This window comes from Psammomys obesus, unplaced genomic scaffold (assembly GCF_907164565.1).
Source record: "Psammomys obesus unplaced genomic scaffold, mPsaObe1.curated_primary_1811, whole genome shotgun sequence".
Lineage (NCBI taxonomy): Eukaryota > Metazoa > Chordata > Mammalia > Rodentia > Muridae > Psammomys > Psammomys obesus.
This window is the reverse complement of record NW_026587216.1, coordinates 31,250,858-31,276,876: the sequence shown is the minus strand read 5'-3', so window position 1 is coordinate 31,276,876 and position 26,019 is coordinate 31,250,858.

Here is a 26,019-nt window from a genome sequence, read left to right as displayed (position 1 = left end):
GATCTGCCTCAGGTCACTCAGCTCTCCTACCTCCAGCATTTATAAACTTGATTAGGAGTCCATTTCCCTTATCCTTCATAAGGACCATCATAGACTGAAGAAGGCAGCTCATATTTTAGCATTTCTTGTTCTTTTTGGTGGTGTACCACAGGAAGTCAATGGTAGACGTTTACAATCCAGCCTTGTATAACAATGGGGATGATGCATTCTGGGAAATATCTCAGTACTCAAGTTCCTCAGCGTGCAAACATCAAAGTGTACTCATCCATATGTGGAGGATACATCCTCTAACTTGCCTAAGGTAGACAATACAACTCATTGCTCTAGGCTATAAAGATGCAAGCATGCCACTTTACTGAGAAATTGTACCACAATAGCCATGGTCTGTGTTTAGAAATACATCTAAACTTAGAGAAGGCACAATGCAGTGCTTTGAAAGATACCTCAGACATCACTAGAAGCTTGAGCACAGGAAGGGTGAATTACGCTACAGCTTGAAGCAATAGAGATTTTCTATGGCTCCATTTTTGAATGTGTGACTGACTGAAGTGTCATGATGAATCAAATAAATGTAGATTTTTTTGAAGAAAGAAATCAATACTTTTTCTTGGTCACTTAGTAAATGGTCATAACTAAAATTGAAAGATAAGTTCATCTGACTTAAAGCCATTTAAAAAAAACCCTCTTTACTAGGTTTTAGGGCAGTGATTAAAACTGTGTTAGATGTAGTCAGTTAACTTGGGTAAAATACCAGCTAAGTACTGACTAGCTACATCCTTGGACATATAACTCAATTCCTCACTTCCTCTGTTTTTTTTTTTTTTTTTCTTTTAATCCCAAACCAAAACCAACCAAACAGCCACAAACAAAACCAGTTGTATTACACTGTGGCTTTGGTTTACATTTCCACAATGATTCACGGCATCGAGTACATTTTTTACTCTTTTTGACCATTGTCTTAGTCTTTCTACATTGCTGTGATGAAATACCCTCAGAAAATCAATTTAAGGAGAAAGGCTTAATTTGGCTCTGGTCCACTGTGGATGGTAAGGAAAGGCAGCAGGGGCTTAAACCAGCAGCTCCCATCATCTCTACAACCAGAGTAGGGAATGATGAATGCTGCTCCTCTGCTGAGGTTGCTCTTCCATTTTTATATCTCAGGAGCCTAAGCAGGAGAGGGTTCCATACGGTGGCTGAGTCTTCCCTTCTAAATGAACACAATCAAGATAATCCACATGGCTGTGCTTAGAGGCCCGCGGTCAGCTGACAATGAACACTAACCATCATAACCATTACTGCACCTTCTTTAGAGAAGTGTCTATTTGAGTCTTTTTCACATTTTTTTTAATTTTATTTTTTTCTTATCAGTTACATTTTATTAACTCTGTATCCCAGCCGTGTCCCGATCCCTCATTCCCTCCCAGTCCCTCCCTCCCTCATCTCCACCGTGCCCCTTGCCAAGTCCACTGATAGGGGGAACCTCCTCCCCATTCATCCGATCCTGTTTTATCAGGTATCTTCAGGACTGGCTGCAAAGCTCTCCTCTGTGGCCTAACAGGACTGCTCCTCCCTTGGGGGGTGGGGAGGCCAAAGAGCCGGTCATTGAGTTCCTGTTAGAAATAGTCCTTGTTCCCCTCACTATGGGAAACCAACTGGTTACTGAGTTACTACAGGCTACCTCTGAGCAGAGGTTCTAGGTTACATTCATACATGGTCCTTGGTTGCATGTCAGTCTCAGAAAAGACCCTGTGCCCAGATATGTTTGGTCCTTGTGGAGCTCCTATCCTTTCCTCATCAGACTAACTCCCCTTCTTTCTTATGATTCCCTGTACTCTGCCAAAGGTTTGGTCATGAGTCTTTGCTTTGAAAACACTGCTAGTTAGAGTCTTTCAAATGCACTCAGTAGACTCCTGTCATATGTTCAATGCGCATCCCATCTGTCTTTCTAAACGAGGACTGATAATCTTACTCCATGTCTGCTCTCTTGATTATCTTTTTTAGGTGTATAGATTTCATTATGTTTATCATATCTTATAGGTCTATATAAGTGAGTATATACCGTGTTTGTCTTTCTCCTTCTGGGATATTTCACTCAGGATGATCTTTTCTAGGTCCCACCATTTGCCTGCAAATTTCATGATTTCCTCCTTTTTGATTGCTGAGTAGTATTCCATTGTGTAAAAATACCACAATTTCTGTACCCATTCCTCCATTGATGGACATCTGGGTTGTTTCCAGGTTCTGGCTATTACAAATAAAGCTGCTATAAACATGGTTGAGCAAATATCCCAAATTCCAAAGGGTTAGTTTATTAAGTGATTTATGTGTTTTTGGAGTAGGGGTATGTATAATATCTTGTTAAATATTATTCCTAACATACAAAATAATTTTGTTAACTACTTTTATTTCCACAGGACTTAGAAATAACGTGAGATCTATTGTTAGTAGAAAGTGAAAAATGAAGCCCAGAAAATTAAATAAATTGTTAAGATGTACTAGTTTGCAGAGTGCACACTCCTTTGTAGTAATTTTTCAACAGAGCTCACGTGTGTCTGAGTCTACACTGTTAAGCACTTCTGCACATGCTCAGGCATCTATAGCACTCTTGGTTGAACAGTTTGTTGATTGTTAACAGTCATAGCATGGTTTATAATAGTAATAAGGCAAATGAATTTAGGTTATCACAAGTGGCTTGTTTAGAGGACAATAGAAATGTGTACACACGCATATGAATGGATGAATGTGTGTGTTTGTGCATGTGTGTATAAAAATGAAACAGATATTCGTATTCACACATGGAAAAAAGTCACTGATACTCATTAGTTAGAAAATTGTTTCTGTATGAAGAAAAGTAACATATTAACTTTAATAAAACTGAATATCATTATACTAAGTCATAAGCTGAGGGGAACCGGTAAGCTAACTGAAGACCTTCACCACTTTCTCTTCTCCAAATTCAAGAGTCTCATTTCTAGCTATGCAAGAGAAATCCCATCACTGGCTACCCTCCTAGACCTTCCCTCTGATCCTCCTTCCGCATATTTGTTACTTTATTCCAGCTCTCAACTTCAGCAGGCATTCTCTGCTACTCAGAGGCTACGCCTACCAGGAAACCAGGTGTGCTGACTACTGATCCTCACCTCTTCCTCTATTTCCCCAAAATCCAGTCTCCCAGTGTTATCCCCAGATCTGCAACAGAATACCCATTTCCACTCTATTTCTAGGAGACTCCACAAGTTTTCTAATCCTAACCTTCCTTCTATTCTTGTTTTATCCCATCCCCTTACTCTAATAGGCATCCTTGTTACTCACAGGCCAGTCCTGCCAGGGAACCAAGTAGGCTGACTGCAGCTCTTTACCACGCCTTCTGTTCCTCCCGAGTGACAAAATCAGCCTCATCTCATGCTTTACAGAAGACCTTCTGGGGTGATCTCTGTTCACTATCTGCTCCTATCCCAAAGAGACTAGATAAGCAAAGCCTGGGAGTACACTCTGCTTTCCTCTCTTCTCGGAGCCCTCTCAGACCACTAGCCTATCCCCATCTCCAAAAGCTAGCTTCCAACACCCAGACACATATCTTACCTGAGAACTCTAGTGGCCACACCTATCAGGTTCCCAGAAAATTTCCTACCAGGTAACACACAGACACCACATTCTCCTAAAATCCAGGAACAAAACAAAACAAAACAAAACAATAAAACAGAGACAAAGACAAAATGGGGTATCAGTACCCTAGAACTATAATCTTCCCAATCACAGGTGCCTGGATTCCAGCATTAAAGCAAAATAATTAATATCTGGGAAAAGATGTCACCACTAGAGCTTAGCAACTCTACCATGACAGGCCTGAATATTCAAACATAGCTTAAGCACAAGAAAAAGATTTTAAAATAGTCTATCTTTGATTGGGGCCCTTAAAGGGGAAATGAATAAATCCCTTAAATCAATCTTGAAAAACACAGACAGTGGAAGGAAATGAATAAAGCTGCTTAATAACTGAAAATGGAAATAGACTCAATAAAGACAAAATAGACTGAGAAAATTCTGGAATGAAAAATTTCGAAATTCAAACAAGGACTACCTTGGAAAGCTTCACCAATGGAATACAAGACATAGAAGAGAGACTGTCAGCAGTTGAGACAGATGCATTGGTCAAAGAAAATGTTAAATCTAAAAACTCCTGACATAAAACATCCAGGAAATCTGGGACAGCATGAAAAGATTAAGTATAAGAATCCAGGAAAAGAAGATGTAGAAGAAACACAAGCCCAATGCATTGAAAGTATGTTCAACAAAATAAAATTTTTTGTAAGCTAAAGAAAGAGATGCCTATAAATGTGAAAGAAGTATACAAAACACTAAATAGATTGGATCATAAAAGAAAGTCCCCGATTCATGATCATGGAAAGTCTTTCCAGGTTTTTAAGAATCTTCCTTGTGTCTTTCTTCAGAGTTTCCATGGTAAAGGTCTTTTTCATTTCTGTGTTTAGGTTAATCATACATATTTTCTTGTTTTTGAGGTTATTGTTAATGGGGATGTTTCAATGATCTCACTCTCTGATCATCTTTGCTATTGGTACATAGGATCACTACTAATTATTGTCAGTTGGTTTTATAACCTTACACATTGTTTACAATGTTAATAACTTTTTTGATGGAACTTTTGGAATATCTTATGTATGCCATCCTGTCCTCTGTAAATAGAAACAATTTAAACTGTATTTTATTTGTATCCCTTTAATTTTCTTGTCTTGATGTGGCTAGTACTTCAAGTATTATATTTAAAAGAGTAGAATGGGGACAGACTTGACTCATTCCTGATTTCTTGATTTTGTGGAATTCTTTAAGTTTTTAGATTATCTCCATTTTAGATGATGTTGGTTGTGCGTTTGTCATATATAGACTTTATTATAGTGGCATATGTTTCCTTCCATCTTGTTCTCTCCAGGACTTTTATAATGAAGGTGTGTTGGGTTTTTTTCAAAGACCTTTTCTTCACTTATTGAGATAATCATATGATTTTTGTCCTTGAGCTCATTACGTGATTGCTTACATTTATTGATGTGTTGAGTCATCCTTTTATCTCTGGGATAAAGCCAACTTTACCATGAAAGATCTTTATGCTATGTGTCTGTGTTCTGTTTGCAAGTTTTTATTGAGGATTTTTGCATTCTTGTTCATCTTGTCCACTGTCTGAACCTTGTTTTGATATTAGACAGTAAAATTGGTTTCATAGAAGTATTTCTTATGCTTCTTTTGTTGAATAGTCCAGGAACTAGGTTTTCCTTGAAAATGTAATAGAATTTTGCTTTTATTTCTTCCCGTAAGCCTTTCAATTGCTGTTTAAATCTCTTTGTTGGTGTATGTTTATGTTGCTGAGATCTTCTTGGACTAACTTCAATGATTTAGGTGAATCTAGAAATGCATCTTTTTATGCTTTTTAAGTTAATGCATTTTCTACATATTCTTTTCTGCATGTTTAAAAACTTTGTTTTTATATTTTTCTCTTTTTCTCCTTATCCTCATCCTCCTCATGTTCTTCCTTCCTTATACTCTTCAGAATCAACCTGTGACCGATGTTTGGCTGTGAGTCTCAGCACCTGTTTTGAGGCACTGCTAGGTAGAGCCTCTCAGAGGACAACTCTGACAGGCTTCTGTCTGCAAGTTTGGCAGAGCATGGTTCATAGTGTCAGGGACTGACACTCTCCAATAGAATGGGTCTTTGGTTGGACCAGGCATTGGTTGTGTATTCCCCCAACCTCTGCTTTATCTGCTCTATCTTTGTCCCTGAAGATCTCATAGGCAGTGTAAATTTTGGGTTGAAGTTTTTGTGGTGAGTTGGTGTTCCCTACCCTTTACTAGAATATTAGTCTAGTTAGAGGAAGTCCTCTTCAGTTTTTATGGTCTCTGCTACTAGGAGTCTCTGCTTGAATTCTCCTCATATCCTCCCAGGAGCCCACCCTGCCTTAGGAGTCTTGGGGAATAGTGGGAGGAAAGAGAAAAGGACCCTGACATGATAGGAGCTCCACAAGAAAAACAGCAAAGCCAACTAACCAGGGCCCAGAGGGGTTTGCTGAGACCAAGGACCATGCATGAACTGGACCTAGGCCTCCCACAAAGATGTAGCAGATGGGCAGCCTAGGCTTCAAGTGGGTCCTCTAGTAAGGGAAGCAAAGACTGCATCAGATATGGACTCACTTGGTAGCTTTTAGATCACTTTCCTCTGGCGGGTCTGCCTTGACAGGCCAGAGGGGTTGATGAGCTGGGGAGGATGGGAAAGAGAGTTTCCCTTTTCTGAGGAAAATGGGTGGGGGAAGGGGAGGAAGGAAAGAGGGTGGGACTGGAAAGGGAGGAGCGAAGGGGCTACAAGGATGTAAAGTGAGTAAAATCAATAAACGAACAAGAGATTATGTCTAATCAACTATGAAAAAGTTTTAATTTTCTCACTAAAATTAGAGAAATCCAAGTTGAAGCAATGAGAAACTATATTTTAAATCTCTTACATTGGCTAACATAAAAAAATCTGAAGGTCTGAAATGAAACATGCATAGGTAACAATGAGTTCTGTTATTTCGAGCTTGAATTGGTATCCACAACTGAGGGAAAAACTTTGTTCTTATCGACAGAAGTTGTTAACATGGGTATACCCCTGTATGCAGATATTTAACTGTCTTGTGAGAGACTTTCCTGGGAGGCTACAGCTGTTTACCCCAGGTCAGGAACTCATGAGAGCCTAAGGTAATGATTGCCCCAAAGTCACCCTGTGTGAACCAATGAGTTTTTGTTGGGTATACTAACGGGAGTACGGCCGAGAGGTTACTTACAGGCGCAAGAACAACTCAGCTGCAGCTATATCACCTGACAGCCCTCCCAAGCATGGATGACTCTTTTGACAAGTACATCACATCCATGTAATAAGGTAATAGTAAAGTAATAGCCCTACGGGTTTTTTTGTTGTTCTCGCTGTTGGTTTTTCATTTTCTGGTTTTTGTTTGTTTGTTTGTTTGTTTTGGTCCTGGCACAAGATTCGAACTCCCTTTTGTGGAGCAGGCTATGAATTCAATTGAAAAGCTGTGATTATCCCCTAGATATTTGAGCCACTATTGTACAAGTAGGTACATTCTTCCTGATATTTTGGTTATGGTACATGCAAGGTTCATAGCCAAGCAGGACTGTTAGTGACAATTCTTCCTCATTCAATCCCTCTAGCCTCCATAACACCTTCATGTATAATTAAAATAAGAAGGAAGCTTTCAGCTCAGTCCCAGCTTTATTTCTTCATGTCCTGCAACTAAAGCATTTGCTATCTTCAGCAACAGGGTCTTAATATACAGCTCTGGCGTGCAACAGACAAGAATACCTTTATGGTTTGTGGGGCCTCAGGATAGGTAGGTAGCCTACCTCTGGCCCTAGCATTTTTATTTAGCAATAACATGGCCTGTAGATGTACTTGTTTCATTGCTGTAGGGTGTCTCCTGTACTTAAGCTCTTTCACTGTTGTTTTAGTAATCCATTTTTTTGTTTCAATTAACCCAGCCCCAGTAGAGTTGTACATTGGAAGAATAATGGTACTTTGTTGTTTTCAGCTCAATACTGCGTGTCAGTATTAGTGAAATGACTACCTCTGTTACTGTCAGTTATCTGTGGGTGCCCAATATTAGCACTGAGTTGGGTTAGACACTTAATTGTGCCTTAACCTCTTTCTTGTTCACTTCCATGGAAATGCCTCTGAGAAGACTTTGGCACTGTCAACACAAGTGAGGGCTAATGATGGATTCTACCAATTGCCAGCCTTTATACACAGCCAGAAATTTCTTTTCTAGAATTATATATTAAGTTTCTGTTCCTTTTTCATGCCTCAGATCAAAATCCTATTAGAAGTATTTTCTCAGGTTTTTGTTATAACACCCTGCTACAGGCTTCTAAGCTTCTGTTGCCTTCTATTATGAAGGGACACTGGGATAATGGAGCATACATCAATGTAGCTCATCCTATGAGGACCTTAGCCTTTCTATCCCAGTGCCACATTGCACCCTTCTTTATCGAGTTGTACAGAGGATAGGCAAAATGGGAAAGGTAGAGTATGAATATCTACCAATTTTGAAGTGTCTAAGAAGACTTGTTATTCTTTCACATTTATGAATACACAGTTTTAGGATATTCCTTGAGGCGGTGTGCAGGTCTGAATTCATTTATTCACTATGTAGATAAGAGTGGCCCTGCACTCACAGAGATCTGCCTGCTTCTGCCTCCTCAGTGCATGTATTAAAGATGTGCTCCACTATACCTAGGTCTGCTATGGGATTTCAAAAGTAGCCTTTTCAGGTATCAATCAAGTCTTCCTGAACCGTAACACTCCCAGGAATTTGGTAGTTGTACCTGACCCTTGTATCTTGTGTGAACTGACCTCCCATTCTCATTTTTTTTTTGTGTGTGAGTGTGTACACCTGTGTGTCTTTTAGATACTTTACAAATCTTTAAAACACTCAGAGATTAACAGTATTGTCATCTATGAAATGAAAGCTTTTGACTGAATGTAGGAAAAATGACAATGTAAGGTCCTGGCCATCATCTCATGACAAATAGTGAGAATATGAAGGTAACTTTGTGTGAATACTCCGAAGGTCTTCTGGTCACCATGGATGTCCTTCACTCATAAGCAACCTCAGCTACCCTATCATGGAATTGGCTTGGATGGCTCCCACCTGAGGGCATCTTCCACTACAGGAGGTACAGTAGAGACTATTCCCGTGGAAGAGACACTGCCCTTGCTGTATGTGCTAATAAATACAGCCTCATCTATTGAAGTCAAATACCAGTTTCTTTCCTGCCTTTTGTCTCATTACTCTGTGATTTGAAATCTAACATCATCAATGTGGAGCAAATCATCAGAGGGCCTTGGTAGAAATGAGCCATGGTTTCCACCACAATCACTTGCCAATTCATCATAAAGCTTTGATGTGGGTGACAAGCCCTATTGTCACCACTACTGAAAACAGTCCAGAGCAGCTTCAGGCCAGCCCCTCTCAAAGGGATGATATAAACCTTGACCTGGATGCCCTAGGAAATAGACCACAGTTTTCTCCATGCAGGTGGTGGTTTCAGGTACCTTGGGAAGAGGAGTAGAAGGGTTCTCTGGTATGATAATACCTTGTTGTGTCTGTGATCAGTGTCTATGTCTCTACAACTTTACCTGTGCCTGCTGTGCTATGCAGTGGTCCAAATGTCCTGTTTAAACTCTCTGTAGGGATCGGTGTTTCCATCTGGTGGATATGGGATTTTTAAGCTTGTCTGGCTTGCTGTAGTAAAAGGATTAGCTTGGAGAGTCTAAGAACATTTATCCACCACAAAGAGCACATCTATATGGAAATGAACTTCACTAATAAGGCACTGAAACATGTGCAGACAGTGCAATCTAGTTAAACAAGAGCAGTTTTGGTGTCATCCCAAGCACTCCGCTGGCCATGTACACATGCCAAGTCAGAGCCTTTCTGTCTCTCACTTCTCAGTACCTCAGGCTGAATCATGAATATTGAACTCCTGAATGGCTTGCAGGTGGCTTTTAAAAGCCAATATCGATGTCTTCTACTTATGTTGTCGCATTCCACTCGCTGTTATTTTATAGGAGATGGCGAAAGAAAGTTCCAAGTCATCCTTGAAACATGGAATCATATTCTTGGAGAAAAGGAACTCCAGTTTCAGGCTAAGGAATGCTATTTAAGCGCTGACAGTGTTTCCGGAAAGTTTTAAGACAACACGTACACTGTTGGGAAAATTTTGGAAGGGCGAGACATGCTGGCCCAACCCCTAAAACTTCCTGATACCATTTGGAGTTTAACTGACCCACACAAAAGAACTCAGTTGTACTCTTGCTGGAGTACAACACTGCCGAAGCCTTTCAGTGCATCTGTCTGCTTCACGACAGTATTTTGAAAACCTAAGAAGCTAGTCGGGTGCCTGTGTTGGTATGATGTTCTTGTGGAATGTAGGCAATTTACCCTTGTTCATTCAAATGCTGACTTCTCTACCCCAGTATCTGATTTCAATCCGGACATTGCACTGTGATGCTTAAATTCTAAATATCACTTGTCTCAAGTTTGTGTAAAAATGCCACCATTTGTTCTCTGTATTGTCAATTAAATATCCAGCCAGTGCTGAGCAATGGAGAGGATAGGGTGAGCAGTCCTGGTCTGAAGGAGAGGAGAAAGAAATGAGTGGGAGGGAGTAACAGAGGAGAGATTGGCAGGAGAGGACTTGGAAGCATGAGGAGAGATGAACTGGGCCTAAGATATGACTAAACGCAAGTATAATGTGGGAAATCTGAATGGGAGGAAACTATGATGGCTTGGAGGTTTAGGATGGAGTAGCTATTGCCCAGCATTGTGCTCTAGGGTAATTAAATAAATCCTAGTCTCTGTGTGGTGAATTGGGTATACAGCTGATTTAGGAACAACTGCTGCTTTACCAAAAGATAAGTCAATAATAAATATTAATATTCAACAACATACCTGCCACAGTGAAACTGGTACAAACCAAAATTTTATAACTGGAAGAAATTTTACTGCTAGGTAAAATATGATACCTAACACATTGAACCATCCACCCAGGTAGTGCACAGTCTACCTGTGCTGCCATCAGACTTTACAGCACGGAGCAGCTGTAGTTTTGTATGAACGCTGGGAACTGCTGCTTCCCATCCCTCGCCACCTGTTGTTTTCTACTGTGGGCCTCTTCACTCTGCGCCAATGGCTGGCATTTTCTAGGCCCTCCTCTGAAAGCAGTTTGACATTTTGTAATCATCAGCTTCTTTCAAAAGCACAAACATTTAAAGCATAATAAAGCAAAGGAAGGTGGTTTTTATGTTTGTACATGTAACTGTATGGGGGGGTACCCTAATGCAGTACATTAGGCTGCATTCTGTGCACCGTCAGTAACGATCCTCACTATCTTCTTTGATATGAAGAGCCTCAAATTGAAGAATCTTTGTTGTGCTATTAAATTATACTTGTGTAGAGTAAGTTTGATTAATGTATTCAATTTAAGTAACTTGGATCGCATGGAGAATTAGAAGAAGTTTCTGAAGAGCTGAAAGATTAATGACTAATGCCTCAGGCTCAGCAGCCCCAAGCACAGCCCACCTGCTGTTCCATATTCGATTAGCCATATTGTGTTCAATTAATGGCGGTTGTATAGTATGATAAAGAATGTTTGTAGAAATGATTAACATCAATATACAAGATGTATGATGATGGGAATGAAATAATGAAATAGATAAGCTTCCATAGACTTCAGAGTGTGATATCTCTCTAGGAGATTATAACCCACAAAGGAAATAATAGTTGGATATTTTTTCTTTCTGCTGCTTTTCCACATATTCCTGGATTATAGGATAAATTTATTAATAATTGAACATGGGGCCTTCAACTTTGATACCAAAGTACAGTGCTGGAAACAGTTTAGTTCAGAGTGATTCTTGAAGTTCAGTCATTGTCTATAATCTTCATATCACCCATACAATACTTGATAGATGGAGAAACTGAGGTAGGCAAGTCCAAGTCCTTTGTCTGACATCCTTCAGATAATAAACTGCAAGGCTAAAATTTATGTTCACCAATCTCAGTTCTATGATAAAAATACGGCATGTGCTCTGATCCATTTGAAACACATTTGCAGTAGCTTTTTTGTTTGTTTGTTTTTGTTTTTCTAAGAGTAGAAAATTCCTTAGAGAACAGCTTGTCACAAGTTGGAAACTTACCTGGATGGAGTCTTACCCTGAGGGAACCCTTCAAATTATTTTAATGCATGTTTGACCTCTCCTTAATGACACCAATCTCCTTTATTTTAACCTTTTTTATTATAGCCTTTCTTCTAGCACAAGTCTTGGCTGTAACATTAAGGCTCCTGTGGACTTTGCTTCTCCAAACTGTACATTTTATATTACTTTCTGACCTTCCTATATTTTACTATAGATCTGCTTAAGAACAGTTAGTAATAATCACATGATGAAGTTGATATGTCTTGAATTCTCCTATACCAAAGAAATTTATCGATTGCTTTTAAATTTGGTCTTGGGCAAGTTCTTAGGATACAGGCAAAAATCAGGGACATTTTTCTTTTTTCTTTATTCCAAATACCACAAGAACCCAGTTGGTAATCTTATATCCCTCAGAAACCTCTTGAACTAGGCTTCAAAATTCCATGTTGCTGCCATTCCTGTCTTTGAAGCTCCTACTAATTGTTCATTAAGTTCTGTTTACACAATTTAACTTCTATGTTCTAAAATCCCAAATTCTTTCACATTCCTCAAAACAAAACAAGAACAAACAAACAAACAAAACATGAACAGGCTTTTCAAAGCAACACCTCATTTCCTGGTACCAAAATCCTTTGTTTTTTTTCTATGAATGTTTCTGTTAGCTAGAAAGGAGTTAGTACAAGTACAGTTTGCAAGTACAGTTAAGCTAGAAAGGAGGATAGAGCATCTTTAATGAGCTTGTTGTTTTATTCATATCTTATAAGTGGACATTTGGGATGTAGTCCTCAGTTTGTTCTCTTTTTATCTTTTTTAATTTTTTTTATTTTTTATTAATTACAGTTTATTCAGTTTGTATCCCCCCATAAGCCCCTCTCTCCTCCCCTCCCAGTCCCACCCTCCCTTCCCCTTTTTCCCACTTGCCCCTTCCAAGTCCACTGATAGGGGAGGTCCTCCTCTCCTTCCTTCTGATCTTAGTCTATCAGATCCCATCAGGAATGGCTGCATTGTCATCTTCTGTGGACTGGTAGGGCTGCTCTCCCCTCAGGGGGAGGTGATCAAAGAACAGGCCTATCAGATTATGTCAGAGGCAGTCCCTCTTCCCATTACTATGGAACCCACTTGGGTACTACACTGTCATGGACTACATCTGTGCAGGGGTTCTAGGTTATCTCCATGCATGTTCCTTGGTTGGAATATGAGACCCTTGGGGGTTCCCTGTGTTCAAATTTTCTGGTTCTGTTGCTCTCCTTGTGGGGTTTCTGTCCTCTCCAGATCTTACTATTTCCCACTTCTTACTTAAGATTTCATGCACTTTGCCCATCAGTTGGCCTTAAGACTGAGTGTCTGCTTTGATAGTCTGTAGGGCAGAGCCTTTCAGAGGCCCTCTGAAGGCCCTAGGTTGTTTCCTGTTTTTTTCTTCTGATGTCTATCCTCTTTGCCTTTCGGGATGGGGATTGCGCGTTTTAGTCAGGGTCCTCTCTCTTGATTAGTTTCTTTAGATGTTCAGGGTTTTAGTAGGTTTATCCTATGTTATATGTCTATATGAGTGAGTATATACCGTGTGTGTCTTCCTCAAGATCCGGCCATAGCACTTCTAGGCATATATCCAAAAGGGGCTCAAGTACACAATAAAGACATTTGCTCAACCAGGTTTGTAGCAGCTTTATTTGTAATAGCCAGAAGTTGGAAACAGCCCAGATGCCCCTGAACTGAAGAATGGATGCAGAAATTGTGGTACATCTACACAATGGAGTATTACTCTGCAATGAAAAATAAGGAAATCATGAAATTTGCAGGTAAATGGTGGGACTTGGAAAGGATTATCCTGAGTGAGCTGTCCCAGAAGCAGAAAGACACACACTGTATAATTTTTTTGGTTTTTTTTATTTGTATGTTTTGTTCATTTGTTACAATTTATTCATTTTGTATCCTAGCTGAAGACCTCTTTCTCATCCCACCTCCCCATCTTTTCCTCCCATGCTCCACTGATAGGGAAGGTCCTCCTCCCTTTTCATCTGACCCTAGCCTATCAGGTCTCATCAGGACTGGATGCATTGCCTTCCTCTGTGGCCTGGTAAGGCTACTCCTCCGTTGAGGGGGAGGTGATCAAAGAGCCAGCCACTGATTTCATGTCAGAGATAGCCTCTGTTCTCCTTACTAGGGAAACCCACTTGGAGACTAAGTTGCCATGGGCTACATTTGTGCAGGGGTTCTAGCTTATCTCCATGCATGGTCCTTGGTTGGAGTATCAGTCTCAGAAAATACCTCAGAAAACCAAACAGAATTTTTGGTTCTGTTGCTCTTCTTATGGTGCTACTGTTACCTCCAGGTCTTTCTATCTCCCTCTTCTTCCAGAACATTCTCTGCCCAGAGTTTGACACTTGCTCAATCATGTTTGTAGCAGCTTTATTAGTAATGGCCAGAACCTGGAAACAACCCAGATGTCCCTCAAATGAGGAATAGATACAGAAAGTGTGGTACATTTACACAATGGAATACTACTCAGCAATTAAAAACAAGAAAATAATGAAATTTGCAAGAAAATGGTGGGAACTAGAAAATATCATCCTGAGTGAGGTATCCTAGAAACAGAAAGACACACATGATATATATGCACTTATAAGTGGGTATTAGACATATAATATAGGATAAACCTACTAAAATCTATACACCTAAAGAAGCTAATCAAGAAGGAGGACCCCTGGGTAAGATGATCAATCTTCATTCAGAAAGGCAAATGGGATAGACATTAGAAGAGGGAGAAAACAAGTAACAGGACAGGAGCCTACCACAGAGGGCATCTGAAAGACTCTACCCAGCAGTGTATCAAAGCAGATGCTGAGACTCATAACCAGATTCTATATTAGAAAAATATTCTACTATAGGAATAAAAGAGCATGATCAACACAATTTATAGAAGAGTTTATTTTGTGTAGGTCTGTAATGGAAGGGACATTAGCCAACAGACATTGTTGATGGATCTGGAAGCTGAGAGCTTACATGCTGAACCAGAAGCAGAAAGCAAGGAGAGCTAATGGAATGGTATATGGCTTTTGAAACCACAAGGTGCTACCGTAGTGGCACACTTCTTCCAGCAAGGCCTCCCCAGAGTGTCAATAACTGGGACCAAGTATTTAGATGCCTGAGAATTATGGGAGGTATCTCATTCAAACTACCAGAGTCCTCTACAGAAGTTTTTCTAATAGTTAACATTAATTTTTTTCTCAAATCTAAGATTAACTAAGAGACATGTACTATCACTACCAATTTTGTTATCAGTATATCACATATACTATTTTAATCTTGGTCATACATAGATATGTTCTTGTTTTTATTATATATGAACAGAAATCAAATATTTGGCAGAGATAAAGTCCACATTTGAAGTTCCTGGGCCCTTTTTCCAGGCTGAATTCTGAACTTCTCTTTCATATTCAGCATGTCTTCCAGTATTGCTCTGAATAAGTTGTAGAAACTATTGTTCCAGACAAAAGTTAATGCAGTTCTCAATTGTTACTAATTTCCTCACTTTTTAGAGGAAGGAAAGATAAGAATTCCAATGCTTAGCTTTCAGGCCAAACCATCAACAGCGTTTTCCTTTGCTGCGCTGCCAGCACTTCTCTAATATTAGTCCTCAGTGCCTAATTAAAGCAATTAATGTCACCTCTGCAATCATATAGTGCACAGCATTCTCAACAGGGTGGTAATTAAATAGATACCAACATCATTGATTTACATTAGTGATGACTCTCTCTTCTACTAAATTTCTCTAATTCCATCAAAACAAATATCAGCTGTCTGAATGTCTAATTCTTAATTCACGCAGAAGAGCTGGAGTACTCTGCTACATCTTAATTCAAAACCAAAGATGCAACCAGAATAAAGGATAGCTAAATGCAAACCGTTCGATAAATTCAAACCAAGTCCCATTACTCTTAGATGGTGTGGTGAGTTGAATGGGATCTTCCCCCCGCCCCCGCCTCAGTATTTTAGGGCATCTGAATACTTGATTTTCAATTGGTTACAGTGTATGGGTAGATTTAGGTGATGTGGCTTTGGGGAGACATTACGGCACTGGAGATGAGCTTTTGCTTTTGAGGGTTCAAAAGCCATATGTTGTTTCCAGTATGTTTTCTCTGCTTCCTGCTGTGTTTTGGGATGTGTTCAAACCTGCTGCTCCAGCTGCCCATCGCCATCATATACTGTTATTCTCTAGGAAACTGTAAGTCAAATAAACCATTTCTTCTGTAGGATGTCTTGGTCATGATATTTTATCACAGCCACAGAAAACCTAACTAATATAGTTACTTCAGACATTTATTTTGGATCTAGCATATCTTTGCGCATGTCATTAGAGCTAAAGCTCAAGTCATGTCTAAATGTACTTCCTATTAGCTCTGCCTCTGAGGAAATAGAGATTCTGGTCTTACAAGCCATTAACCTGCAAAGATGCCAAGATGATAAGGGAGATCACAGTTTCTCAATTACCAGATTCCTTGGGCATTCAGTCATCTTCACCTGCTTTGAATTTCTCTTCCCTTTCACTGACAGAAGAAAGCTCACATTTTCTTAAGTAGGGAATCACTTCATGGGAAAGTGAAGGAGAATCAAAAGAACCGCCTAATACAATGGCTGAGCCATTTATTTTGGAGGCAGCAGCTAATGAACACACCTCTTCCTTGGCCTATAGATGATTGGCTCCAGGAACCTCACTCATTCAGCATACTTAATGTGTAACTGTGCACACCGGAAGCAAAATCCCCAAGCACATGGGATCGTAGAGCCAATCACAAGACATACTCTGTGTGTGTGTGCATGTGCGTGTGTTATAGATTTAGGATTTATAATTCAAATATGTCTGTCAGATGTAATTGCTATTAATACGGGTGGTGGAATATTCGTGCTGGGGAGATGGCTCAGCAGATAATGCGTTTGCCCTGCAAACATGAGGACAAGAGATTGGATCCTCAGAACCCAAGTACAAGCTCTGCAGAATTGGCTGCTTCCTATAATTCCAGAAGCAGAGATGGGGGTGGGAATCTTTGGAGTAAGCAGGTTCGCTAGACCAGCTGAAATTGCTGAGATCTGAATTTAGAGAATCTGCCTCCAGAAATTAAGTGGGGAGTGACTGAGGAAGATGCCTGACCTCAGTTTCTCATTTCCATATGTGTGTGCGGTACATGTGCAGCCCCCAATGTGCATAGCACACACACACACACGAAAAGAAAAGTCAGAAGACATAGTGCACTCTATGAAAACTATAGTGCATGGATGATGCCCCTAGGTTTTGAACTTGTATAGCCTGTTGCTCTACTCAGGGCAGTAGGCAGCTGTAACAAAGTGTGCTTCTGTACATCTAGGCCTATCAAAACACAGCAAAGAAGACAGACTACCAGTTGAAATATCTGTTCTCGCTTCATTCCCATCTTACGTGGCTACCATTGTGTATGATAGGCATGCTGATGATTAATGCGTTTGCACATAGTACCTTGCTGTATTTGTGAGGAAGTTTGGTAGCTAGGTGTGTGGTTTTATTATTGCTGTGGCTTAGTAGACAGAAGCCAGGAAACTGGATGGAACAGCTCACATAAACAGATGACAGTGAGGGACAGAGGAGGGAGATGGAAAGGAAGAAAGCTAGAAATCAGGTGTAGTCCCTCTAGATTCACCCTGGTTGATCTGCTCGCTTCCTCCATCTAGGTCTCATCTTCTAAAGTTGCTAGACTCTTCCCAGTGGCACCAAAGACTGGTGATAAGAATTCACAATTCAAGCTTTTGGGAACATTTTCATGTTTAAACCTAAGCACAAAAGCAAAATTGGATTTTGTCACTTGAGACAAGAGAATTCTGTTTAATTTACTCATGGGCTTATTACATTTATCTCTTCAAATTTTCATATGGAAGATGTTGTAGTGACACACATTAAAACAGGTCAGTATCCATGTACTATGACTCGTTTTCTCTCTGGAAGATACATATGAAGAGCAAATGATACCACACAGTTTTCATGCCCACTAGACAAATCTCTACAGTCACATAACACAGCACACATAACTTTGTCCGGAAGTCTTAAATGCCGTTGTTAGGACACTACCCTTTCTAGAACTTACAGAGGCTTAGTCCAGGGTGTTGGGAGAAGGGCTGCAGTTTTCATCTGAAATGTCCCCCAGAGTCCCTGTGGTGAAGCTTGTTCCTCAGCCTGTGACGCTGTTGGGATATGGAGGAGATATTAAGGCATGGGGCCACTTGGGATATTTTCAGTAGCTGTTTTCTTCAGAATGGCACTATTTCCCTCACATGTGTAATTATCTCTTCACTCTGTTGATAAATCTAATGTAGTTTGATTTTTTTTTCTAAAGGGAAATAAAAAGCTGATTTTTATTAGCAGTGGTGAGGTGGTTTCCTCTATTATTTCTCCATCGTTTCACAGAGTCTGATAGAACATTTCATTTACCACCAGCTGTTTACAATGAAATTAAATGTGTTGTCCATAAATTCTGTGGAGACATAAGTCTGTGTTGGCGAATCTTGGTGAATGCTGTCTGTCAGAGATTTTAAAATTTAAATCGAGGCTAGTTCAGCATTGTGCCTCAGTAGAATGCCATCATTCTCTTGAGAATGGTTAATTGATTTTCATAAAACTAGTTTCTTTTTCATTGTTTCTTATTTATGTAGCAGTATATAGAGTCCTTTCAATATAGCATAATCATGTAACAGATCTATTTTCTATCTTTTTGAGGAATCGTCACACTGATTTTCTTAGTAGCTCTGCCAAATAGCATTTCCCTTGGGATGAGTCCACTCTTCGTTATCTGGATAACAGCAGTCCAGTCCAGAGATCAACGCCAAGCAGCAATGTGAATCAGCATGATTCAGAAGATCAGGACAGGTCAGCGAAAGCCACAAGACTCAGCTGGATTGCCCCAAGAAGTTCTCTGGAATGTTTCTCTCTACAAAGTCAAAGTCAAGTGTGAAAGCACAAAGACAGCACAGTAATGTTGATCCAAAAAGGGATGCCTCACTGTCTGTGGGCTTCTATATATTTCCTCTCCTGAGAGTTTACCCACAGATGTTCTCAGTTGGCCAAAGTCGTGCCTCTCACACAAGACAGCTCACAGCAAAACAGCACGTGCCCTCTCTGAAGCCAGTCTTCATCAAAACATCATATACCCTCTCACAAGACAGCTTCTAGCAAACCATCACATGAATCAACTGAGTTTTCAAGAAAAATCAGAAACTTCCCCTTCACCACCCCCAAGACATGACCCCACTTTAGAACGAAGACACTGAAATTTGCAGACAGAGGCAGTGACCATTAAAAGTCTCTGTACAACCAATCCCCTATGCTAATCACCAAATCTCAAGCCCAGGGAGAGGTGTATGAAATTATCCTCATTGCTCTAATTTCATAAGTGCTCCCTATTTATAAATTTGGAAACTCAATCCCTGGTGTGTCCTGTTTTTGTACAACCTGCACAGTCTGTGATTGTTCTGGTTGATGTTTTCAATACTTTCCCCAGAAGCTTCTTCCATTTCACCCCTGTTTTAGGGCTTGCCTCTGGTATTGAGGGGATATTAATCTGAGTTCTCCACTGTAGTAAGAAATCTCACCCCCATAGATTTATGACTAAGCCCTTAACTTTCCTATTTGACCTTCTGTTCCCACACATTTATGACATCACACACTTTTTATCTGAGATAACTTTCCAGTTCCTAAAAACTAGCTATAAACCTTATGAACTGGCCATTCTGAATTCCAAGATTTTTGTGAAATAATAGATACTTCTGTATCCACCAAATCTTCTATTTCAATGTCATTCACTTGCAACTTTAGCCTTTAATCATTAACCATTGTTTTCCAGAACACATGTGTTCCAGTATTTCCAAACCCTCCTGATTATTCTACTGGAGCACTTTGCCTTCGATATGGGGAAACAGTAACAGTTGAGCAATCCTATCACCTGTCTTGAATTGCATATTTTTAAAGATAAGTCATTATTTTAATTTCTCCTTTGAAATCTTCATCTATAATTCCTAGATGCACAAGAAATCATTGGGACGTCAAATCACTCATTTCCAAGATGATTTCTACTGCTCCTGAAGCCAAAGGACCATAAACTCCAGTAGATATTTCATAACATTGAACTTTTGGGGATAGTGTAAGATGTTTATCTATGGACAAGAATCAATGCCTGTAATAGCATGGATTAGATCTGCAATACTTTGTTGAAGTTTTTCTGCCTGATTGTTATTTCCTGGTTAACAAAACTAAGCAAATAGCTCACACTTTTTGCTGTGGCACCTCAAGCTGGGTCCTGCATATAATTTCTCAATGGCAAGAAATTGCCTTGGATATCTCCCTTGGACCCACCCTCATTGGTTCAATGGCAACACTTACCACATCACCTGCCAATCCTTGGAAGTCTGGGCCTTCTTTTTATTTTTATTTATATTTAGAAAAATCATTGCCCATAGTATATGCCCTGTTCACAATTTTGTTTCATATGTCCATGTTTCTCATAATTAAAACATTGGAACTTTGATATTGAAGAGAGAGTTTGACCAATTATTTTAGCATGGTATACATTAGAACCAATATTGTTTGTATTCTTTATCCATTTATCTGTTGGTGCTGCCTGTGCCTTCAATGGTGTTATGACATTTTTACATCCTACATTTGCATTTTTTATGCGAGAGTTTCAGTCAACACCTGTCTTGCATCAGGGTCGGATATAGTCTTATTTACAGCTGAGATCAATCTTTATAAAAAAAAAAAAAAAAAAAAAAAACATCAGTGAAGACTTTTCCAGAGCTCTGTATAATTTTTGTAAATGATGTGGGCTTCCTTCCTGGCTCTTCAACTTGGTCCCAAGATCTTAAAGCTGCAAAATGACATTGTTCTATGATTTTGTCCTTCCTTTTTCTTGTATCAATTATCTCCTCTGACCCTACTTTTCTGTTTCTTGGAACCTAAGCCGGCCTACTCCTCTCTCTTTCTGATCTTTACTTTCTCAGCCTCTGCTGGCTTTTATATCCTCTACTGTTCTAAGAAGTTCAAGAGCCAATTAACACTTAAAGGCCTAGGTTAAAATACGTTTAATATAAAAGGCCAGGCACATAAAATACTTCATGCAACAGTTGAACACTTGTCTGGTACATTTTTTACATTTCTCCACATCTTCATGAGCTTTTGTCTGGTGTGCAGATACATTATTTGGAAACATTTGACCCTTTCAGCACCATTTTCCCTACTATTCATCTTTTCAGATGTTTGGTGGTGGTTATTCAACTGCAGTAGAATTTAATTTCATCTGGCAGTTCATCAAAATAAAAACACACATTAAATCCAGACTATGTGAAGCCAGCCAGTGATGATTTCTTGACTGAAAACACAGATAATCATTATAAAAGGTTTTATTTTTATTATTTGCATATAAGACTGACTTTTAAAGTTCTAATTTTTTTTTACTATTGTTTTACTTTTTATTATCTAATGATGGCCATAAAACTGACAGTAATAACAGAGAATAATCAAATAATCAAAGCATTATTAGTGTATAGCAATAAAAAATATTGGCAATATACTTATGTTAGGTTAATAATTATAGTTACATAGACAAATGGTGATGTTATACTCAATTGATATATTTCCTGAGCACTCAGACAGACTAGTCATTGTTCTTCTCTCCCGTGATGGGGACAGTTTATGAGGCAAGCGGTTTAAGGGATTGACCCATGCCATGCTGCTGCTTAATGGCAGATCCTAACCTAGATTTCAGTGCTCTTCCTGCTATTGTACTCTGTCAGCAATGGGCAGTTTAAAGGTGACAAGTATGAAATTCGAGGTATAGTTCTGTCAGCTAACACAGTCTTCATCATGGTATCATGTCATTGTTCATAAATGCATTTGTTGAGAATATTTGCAGTCTGAGTTTCTAAGCATGTACTGGGGTATCAGGCTGCTTTGTTTGAAGATGCATAAGAAATCCAACCCCCTGGGTTAGTGTATCTGTTTTGGGTCTTGAGTGATGTTCAGGCTAAATTTAATTTTGTCTCCTTTGCATTTTGCTTTTGGTAGTGATTTCCCAGTTCTTGGTTAAGTAATCAGCAATGCTGTTTGTGTGGTGTATGTTTTGCATTCCTGTCAACCTATATCCTAAATTTAACACTGAAGTTACCCCTGAAAATATGACTATACGTTTTCTAAAGGGACTAAAGGATCGGAGTTAAAAACTGACCTCCTAGTTAGCAATGCTTCCAGAGCCTAAGCGCCTAAGCGAGAGGTTGCAAGTACCCGTCATCCATGCCACACAATGAAGCTGCTGCCCAGAGACTGCAGTGGCCTGAAAGGTACTCTCCTGCTCTTTACAAAACATACTCTCTGAAAGAAGGGATCACTCTGACATAATGTGCTATCTCTTCTGGCCATGAGAAATAGACAACTCATGTGCCCTAATGAAAAACCACTCTAATCAAAGATGAGGATTCTCTGTAGGAGATCTGTGATCAGGTGGACTATATTCAAGCTCATAACTAATTCCATGAAGTTTTCTAGGACATGTCTTCTCGCTTTGCTAATCTAAATTAAAATTCATAAAAAATAAACTTTCTTTTTGCATATTGTTGCAAGAATTGGTTTTCTCAGTCAACCTGAGAGAAAAATAAGTTAATATTTTATGCATTCTCTCATTATTATTAATGAATTCATTAACTTATTTACCATATAGTTTCTGAGTTGCCTCATTATCCAAGATACCATGTCATTTATTTATAAATAATAATCAATTAATTAATATGTATTTTCTTTTTGACAAACTTACCTCTACTGCAACTCATCCATCAAACTATACATTAATTATTTGTCAACAAATGTTTATTTATGATTTATAGTCCAAAGCATTTGAAAGTTTATATAGTTTCCAAACAGACAATGTTTCTAGATACAGTTGGACCATGATAAAAATGTAAAAAATCTTTACCTCACATAGCACTCAAACAATATTTTTTTTTTAAAAAGAAGATACTACTCTTACTTGAATTTTTAATGAGACCAAGGGTGACGTTAGTATTGCATAAGTGGATGGACATGGAGAATGTGATAACATACTGAGTTTAGTTAGGGTTGATTACATATGTGTGGGTATGTGGCTGTTTGCTGGATTGTGGACCATTTACCAGTGGCTTCACTGTTGTAGAATATTGACACATCTTCAGCAGCCATTAGCTGCCTATAGTACCTCACCAATTATGAGTCTCTGCATTAACTGATACTCACTGCAAAAAAAAGTTCTCTGGCTATAAACATAAATATTAGAGAAGACAGTTTAACAACATGTTCATATTTAGTGAAAGAACAGTAATAGGTTCTCACCTAGAGCCCAAGATGTAGATAATTGCATATGATATAAATGACATCACATGTGTTAAAGTGTATGTGAAAAGGTGTATATGAACTCCTGCATCAGCTATGCTCACTATTCAAATCTGAAGTCCAGAGATCTCCGGAAACCATGAGGGCATGGTGGCCTGCCTGTAATCCCAGCCTTGGAAACCAGAGACAGGAGACTCCTCGAAGAACCTTGCTAGCATGACTCTCATTAGGGACGAGCTCTGGGTTTAACTAAGAGATTCTGCCTTATTGAACAAAGTTGATAAGTGATGGAAGATGAGTCATGACATCATCCTCTGGCCACAAATGCTTATGTGTTATTCAGATATGTACACGCCCACACACACACACACACACACACACACACACACAGAGAGAGAGAAAAGAGTGAGAGAGAGACAGACAGACAGACAGACAGAGAGAGGCAGACAGAGAGACACACATACACGGAAGCAGACAGACAGACAGACACACACACATGCACACGCATGTGCATACGCCCATGCATACACGCCAGGCAAAGAAAGAAAAAGTAATGAAGAAAACACCTTCCTGGAAGCTGTTCTTCTCTTTACGCATTTGTAGCATCACAGTGATCATATCCTTAGACATAATCTGAAAAAGCATCCTCTGGTAGAAACTGAGGGGGAGAAGAGGAACTCTTCCCGAATGTCCCTGCTGTTTGGTGGATGGGCTTCTGGGAAGCTTCCTGAGGCTGTTGGAAGAATTCCCTGACTGTGACTCCACAGCTCATCCCTGAAACCAGACAGGTGATTTCTAGGCACTGAATGGAAATAGAATAAGATCTATGAAAACCCATTTCTAATCCTTGAAACAAGAAGATCTTCCACCTCCTCACAGCTGTGTCTTTAGCCCTTCATCCGTGGTAAGCATGGAGAGATGACAAAACTGGGAAACCTAGTCGTTTGTTGGTAAGGGAAGACAAACTGGATACAACCCCGTTACGGAATACCACGTGGAAAGAACAAGGAAGATGTACGGAAACATCCAGGGAAAATCATTGCCACAGACTGCATATGCACAAATGCATAAATATGTATTGTGCGAAGGAATAGTTCTGAACTATGAGAAAGCACCCAAGGCCAAGACCAGGGTTGGAGGACAAAGGTGATCAAGAGCTAATGTAGCATCATCTGTTGTTTTTGTTTTTCGTTTTTTTTACAGAACGAATAATCACTCTGTAACCCAATTTGGCCTCCATTTCCAAGCATTCCTCCCACCTTGGCATTCCAAGTGACAGATGTCAGCCACCTGGCCCCTTTAAAAAAAACAAAACAAAACAAACCTTTTTAAATCTTAAAAAAAAAAAAAGAAGAGATCTTCCAGGGAATAAAGAACTGTGTATAAAGAACAGCCATGGATGGGAGGTTAGTTCAAAGCATATCTGTGTAGTGACTGAACATGGAAGCTGCAGCCTGTGTCTTTACAGTGTATGGAGTGAGATGAACTGAAATTGCACCTGCAAATGGTTCTACTCTGAATGACCATTAGCTCTTCCAGCTGTCGTTTTGGTATCTTTTGTAGGTTAAGTGAATAGCGAGGTAAATTATTATGGCTTTTCTAAAAGATGATTACCAGAGTGTGAAGCTTTCACCCACTGGTCTCTGTTACGTCAACACCATATCCTTATGACAGTCCTTGGTTCTGGCCATGGCAGAGCTCTTCATCTAGTGTTTCTGGAGGAACAGCCAAGGAATGGGCAGGCACACTGGGCTAAGTTTTCTCTTCAGGCTTAAAGTTTTGTAGGAGAAATCATTGTTAGGCAGAATATTTTGAAGTCATGAGAAGAATTGCTAACAAGAAAGGACAGAAAGATGAAGGACACAGAAGGATGATATACTGTGAAGGGTTCTGGAAGTTGAATCCACTCTGCTGTCATGAAAGCAAGGGTGTCAGAAATGTTATGAGCATGAAAGAGTGAAGTAAAAAAGAAATCAGATGGGCCTTATAGACACATGCAGAGCTGTAAAAGGCTCTGATATTAATGGAAAGTAATTGATGCTTTAGAGATAAGGCAAAATTGTTTGCTTTTTAGCAATACACTTCCCACGATTATTTGCAAGAGGGGACAGGTCTATGGGGACACAATGGAATGAGACATATAGACAGGAGGAAGTAGCACTCTGAGAAGAGCACTGAAGAGCGTCTCAGTGCTTACATGAATCGCTGGGGTGATGGAGAGGAATTGCTGCCGGATTTGATTTTGACGTCTGGATAATAGTACGAAGTCTCACTGTGCAGAGGCAAGAAAACTGTAGACTTGGGAAGAGATGAGACTCCTTGACACATACGTCTATTAAAAAAAAGTCATATGAGAAAGTAAACGCCATGCATGGAGGATCTGGAAGGATGTCGATGATCTAAAAGGTAAACCAGAGAGAAGTTCTTCAAAGAATACTGACTATTGTTCAGGATAAGAGAGCACTGACTTGGGAATCTATGTGTCATAGGGATCTATATGCATATTCAAAAAGAGTGAGGCAAGGGAAAGTTTTTAAGGCAAAAAAGAGAAAAGTATTATTATTTTACAACAGTTGTTGGCCAGAACAACCAACATCAAGGGATACCTAACTGTTGCTAGGCAGATGTTCCATTGGAGTGCAGTTTGTAGGTACATCCTTTTGTGATGGTTTAAGAGAGTTATTCATGATAGTAGTCCCTTTCCCTAACCTCCGAGGTTCATTTGCTTCCTGAATAGTAGAAATAAGTGGCTCTATTTTGAGTTGACAACATTTTCATTCCTTTCATAGTATCCCAGCAAACGGCAGGTGCTTGGTACATTCATACGTGAACATATGTGTCTCTCTCTGTCCCGATCTGTGTGGATGTTGCTGTGTATACGTATAATGTGTTT